The sequence below is a fragment of the Neodiprion lecontei genome, chromosome 5, assembly GCF_021901455.1.
Source record: "Neodiprion lecontei isolate iyNeoLeco1 chromosome 5, iyNeoLeco1.1, whole genome shotgun sequence".
Classification (NCBI taxonomy): Eukaryota; Metazoa; Arthropoda; class Insecta; order Hymenoptera; family Diprionidae; genus Neodiprion; species Neodiprion lecontei.
In genome coordinates, this window is record NC_060264.1 from 8458105 (window position 1) to 8464104 (window position 6000).

Below are 6000 nucleotides of genomic sequence, written 5' to 3' on the forward strand. Positions count from 1 at the left end.
AATTGTTATTCCTGACGATTTTTATGCCATAAAAATTTCACCAGTGTAATTTCGGACTAATTTTTACTGTGGATAATTGGTCTGTGCATGAATTAGAAAAAAAAAGCAAGATATGTAAATCTACGCGAATGAGCAATCTTCATTTTTGACGAAATGAGAAACTCGACGAAAGTTTTTCACAACAAATAAATTACAATCGAAATATGATTTCGATTTTCAGAAACTTTTATATTATACCTAGAGCGAATTATATTCAAAGCAGAACGGTTTCTTACAAAGCATCTGCTAATTGCGAGACAACTGACGGATCGATCCGTTTACGCACGCACTGTAAATAAAGGTAGAAATTTATCAGCCACTCGTTATAATCAGCTCGGCAATCTGCTTTCTTCCTAATGAAAATTTCACGCCGGATAGAGCATAAAAAAATATGGTATATATGCTGGGTAGATGTAAAATATGTAAATTACGGAATGGAAATGGGGTTAAATAAGTTTGATTAAAAAATCCTTGAAACTTTACACACGTGTAATGCTACAGAAAACGAATCTTGCAAACTACGAGAAGATTATCATACGCTGTTTTCACCCTGCAATCGAATTTTTAATACCACACGGGACACGAGAAATTTCTTTTTCAGAAAATTATTATATTCACGATTAACCCTTTGAGAAATATTTTATATCCATTTTTCGTATGCTCAGAGAACTTTTCAACATATTTCTTTCCGGTTTTTTTGCTATTTCTGTTAGTAACTAAAAGGTTTTCAATACTCGAGAGTCATTATTGCGATATAATGTGAGTAATTATTGTTAGAAACAAGATAATTGAAAAAAATCGTGAAAATTGAAGGAATGATTCATTTCCGAGAAAGTTACCCTTCTACACATGTACATGTTTTGCATAAATTGTAAGTTTTTGGGGTCACTGATTACGAATATAAAATCGGATATTAAAAATTCAAAATGGCGGATCCAATACGGCAGATGAAAATTTCAAAGCTTATCGAATCCGGAGTAAAAACTGCGTCCAAGAGTTTTTTGGTTCACCGATTACGGATTCGAAATCAGATTTTGAAAACCAGTGGAAAGTTTTTTGATTCGATGAAATTTGAAATTTTCGTTCACCATATCGGATCCGCCATCTTGAACTATTGAAATTCGATTTCAGATTCGCAACATCCGCGGTCCTAAAAACCACAAAAACACTATCCTGTCGTAAAAGTTTGACTCAGCAAAATAAAGCGTGACTCAAAGAGAGTTAAAAAGCTCCATTCTGAACCGAGAGAAAGAACTCGAGTGGTATTAGCATCCTGACATCATGCCAGCCGGTGTTACAACGCGGTGTATAATTCGGTTGAAGGCGAGGGGGTCTGTATAAATGTATAATAATTAATGACTAGCGAGAAACTTGGCACAGGTAGAACAGTGGAAAACAACGCACGTAACGCAACGAGAGTGAAGACGCAACGATGACATCGTGGGCGAGATACGTGTGCACATATATTTTTTTTTTTTTAAGAACGAGGCGTGGTGTTCAGCAGGTCCGATGCAGTCGTTTTTCACCGCGTGTGCTGTCGTGAAATAATTATCACTATCGTTACACGAGCACCTTTCTTCGTTTACGCGTCGTTTCGCGAAAAAGAAAGCACGATCTCGTTCCTACGTTTCAATAAATTATTACATACCGTGGCATTAGTCGGCAGCTTGTTTGACATTACAACTATTTTCACCTGCTGCGGGCAAAAACGCGTCTTCACGTGCCTAATTCACCTTATGTAAAATCAATTGCAGGAATAATTTATACAGGCAATAGTTGTGACACTTGGGTTAAAATTACTGGTAACAGAAGACTTGACGAATGACTATTGAAAGTAGTAACGTGTTTGTAATATGCATTCGATTTTTTATTCATCATTTATTCTCGAATTTCTTCCACGTGTACAATAGTATCAATTTATCGTACTAACAAGTTATTAATTCACTTGAAAATAACGTGTGTTTTTTATTTTATGGAGAAACTTTAAACGACGCTTATTGAAGCATTGCGATTTACGAAGAATGGATTCTACCGCAAGGTACAATAATTACTAATCACAATGTAATATCGTTGCTTAAATTTCCTGTAACTAAACAAAGGCGGAAAAATCAAACACCCACTGATTTTCAGACGAACAAAGCTGCGTTACGAAGTAATTGCGAGGAAAGATGGTATCGTGAAAAGAAAAAAAATAGTGAATACTACCCACGATTGCTAATTAACGGTTATCCTTCGATCACTATTAAGCGCGGTTAAGACCGTTACATAAATTACGACAGAATTAACGGGGTTAATTTCTTGTTCTTCCTGTGCGATTTCTTTCATTTTATACACTCAAGCCGATGGAATTTCTGAATAATCTTCTGGATTTAAATGTTTTGCATAATTTCCGCATCTTAATTAACATATATCCTCCTTTGTATCTCATCTGCGATACGACGTATTAAGGTGAATTAATTTCGACTTTGACCTCTTGCAGTTTCGAGAGACATTAAAGGCAATTATCAGCGAGACAGAAAATCTGGTCGAACTCTCACGACAGGAACCGTTTTTATTAATAAATTTCGAAATCCGCTGCAAATTCATCTCGTCGATATCGTAACACTGAAACTTTGACGACACAAAGTTTCTCTTCGGATTCGTTTCTCGGGCAAAAATCTGACCTCGCGCTGAGTTGTTTTCCAAATTTGAACACTTGACGAGAATTTTCGTCTACCTGTAAAAAATTTGCAACATTCCTCACTGGTGAAAAAAAAAGTTGTACCGAATTCTCCTGATAATCTCAAAGAGTGAAATAATTGCGAAGCTGCGTGTCTTTTCTTTCTATTCCGTTATCATTTTTGAAAAGTTCTTCGCAGAAGCTGGAAATGGGAAAATTGGTCGAATACACTTCACGTCAATTTTTTCCCGATGATATTCGTTTATTTATCGGTACGAATAAGTTCCAGGGAAAAATTCTACACACGTGTTCCAATTCCGGGGACTCGGAAGTGGGGAAGAAATGAAACGGAGAGTTAATTTACAGCCGCTGCTGGTCCCATTCCGATTCTTGTCAAAGTTTTCAGCTCGAACAGTCGGCCAATCGCCTCAAAGGCGAAGGCTGAATTGCGCAAGAGTTGTAATAAATCGTCCAGCTGTTTCAACTCGGGTGTTTGTCATACATCCGCATAAACGTTCGAAGTATACCGGCTCTAAAATACATTTATTACGCGTTCAAATTTATTGTGTGATTTGTTAGACGCAAATCTGTAGAGGAAATTCCACGTGAACCGGAACATTGTCTGAATCACGCCATTTCTGATTTTCTTTAAAATTTTTCCTGCATTTGTCCCAATTATGAAACAGTTCACCGAATTTTTAAAGATTTTTTATTCAACAACAGCCTAATTATTTAGAAATTTATGAAGTGATTTTGAAGAGGATCTTTTTTAAAATTCTACAATAATTCTTAGAAACTGTATTTTCTATCCCAAACGTTTCAAAACCGAGCCCATGATGGGCCGATTTTTGTATTAATTTATTTTCAGCACTTTTGATTTTTTCGGTCAACTAAAGCATTGTTTCAACGGTCTGAAAATTCTCGAAAAATTCTCAAAACTCCTATTCTTCGCTCAGACGATTTCTGGACCAATTTCATCAAAGAGCTACTTTTGTCTATTTTTTTGACACAATCGACTTTTCTTTTTATCAACTTCATAATGAAACGTAAAATGGGTATCCAATTTGAGATTCTGGAATTGAACGTCAGTCAAATTCGCATGGAGTGAGTCGTGTTTACGATCTCGGCAATGATTTAGCGGAAAGTTCGGTGTTTCAGCCTTTCATCCGGAATCCGGATCGAGATAATCGCAAACGAAGCGACCTTGACTTGTCGTGATTCCAATGATTCAGAAACTTTCAGTTTTGATACGGAGCCAGATAATTATCCACGTAGCAAATTGCGAATTATGCACGGAGGGAAAGGATCGTTTGGATCAACGAAGTCGTTTCAACGGGCAACAAACCTGACGATATTTTACTTCAGTAAAATCAAATTCTTCCAGAGTCATCGGAATTATTTCTGTTTTTTTTTTTTTTTTTCTCTTTTTGCGGTAAAAAACGTTTAGTTAACCACCCGTAATAAAATATTATATTCGTCGTCAGCAAAAATACCTTTGTTGTACAGTTTCGGCGATATTGCGACAGGATTAAAAGGAAAGTAAAGAAAGAAGGAAAGAAAAAAGAAAGAAGAAGGAAGCGGATCGGTATTCCGCTTTGAAACAAGCTGAATAATTTCCTCAGAGATGCAGATAAGCGAGAAATGGAAATTTAAATCGAAACGTACCGCGGTATTTACGTATCGAGGCTTACGTAAGAGCTTGTTCCTTTGTTTTAAACTCTTTGCTTCTTTTTTCCACGACGAAAGAGAACTCGGACAGGTGAAACCGCGCCTGAGCTCGGAGCTCAGTGATCATGAATGAACGTCGAACGCGCGTTAAAAGAAATTTACACCCGCGTGTAGAATGTGGGAATAAATATTTAAGTTACGGGTTTACGGGAATCTTCGACCTTGGCAATAGCTCGAAGGATCCTTGAACCGCGAAACGTGCGTTTGTGCCAAATGCCTCGGCAGCTGCGAATGCGAAACGAGAACGACTTCTTCAACGCTTCGCGAGATATGGTCCATTTTAAACTTACGATACTAGGTGCACACGCATATTTATTCGACCAGATCACTTTCTCCCTTCAGCGTTCGTGCCTCGGTGAAAGCAAATCTTTGAAACACCTTAAGGCTCGCGACCAAAGAGAACATTGGAGAGGGTTCAATCACCGATTTACATCTATCAGCCTTCTTCCATCTCTGTTGTACATTGAAATTGTCGTGGAAGAATATTGTAATCGCTCCTCGGGCGATGTTTCAATCGCGAGCATTTTTTTTTTCTCCGCATCAACTTCTTTCTCTGCCTCGTTTCACACCGACAGCCTTAATTAACCTGCGGTATTTGACACTGCGAATGAATTTCAACTATCGTGCTTTTTGGATCCACGCGGCGATACTTCGAGCATCTTACATCGATTGTAACGATTTCCGTTCGATTTTAAGTTTGTCTACTTCTTTTTGAAACAGCGATTATTTAATTTACATCTTTTAACGATATTCTGATATTTCTAGAACACGTTTGTTCAAGCGTTATTCCCTCTGATTGCAAGATTACAGTACTCGTGAATTATATCAACGTTTACTAAGTTTGAATCTTTGATACCAAAACTGTGAGACCGTGAATACGAGTTCACGAACAATTTTTTAAAGCTTTATCGGTAGGTGTTTTGTGCAGTGAAAGCATTAGACTCTTCTGGTTTGCACGTTCACTTCGTGAGCTATAAAAATACACCAAACCGGCAAAAAACACGGGTTTTTTTTGCCTCTGGATTTCTTTTATTTATCTACAACGCAGAAAAACAAAGATTTGCATTCTTTTCGCGATTTGGGCGACAAAGGCAGCGAAGTTTTGCCCGGAAGATGTAATTAGCTGTACGCTTCGATGCCAATTAGGAGAAACTCTAGCAATAAGTCATTTTCTTGGGCTAATGATGAGATTTTGTATTTTTTCATGAACGTCAGTTGATTTTCGTAAATAGAGAATAATTGAAATGAAACGATGCACTGACTTCGAATTTTGCGACAACCGCATAAATTTAATAAAATTAGTAAATTTAAAATTAATAAATTTGTGAATATGAGTGGCAGGATACCGAAAATCTTGTTACTTTTTCACCAGCATAAGAATTCCGAATTCTTCTAACTCTGGGCAATATTGTAACTATTCAAATACAGTATAATTTGTAATTCAAACGACTATGCTCAAACACTAAAATGTTTAAGAATAGAAATTGTTTTATATTTTGGTAACGAAGGGGTTATAAAATATAATTGCAATTTGTAATTGGGAGAAGAGAAATGGATTACAAAAATAAAGGAAA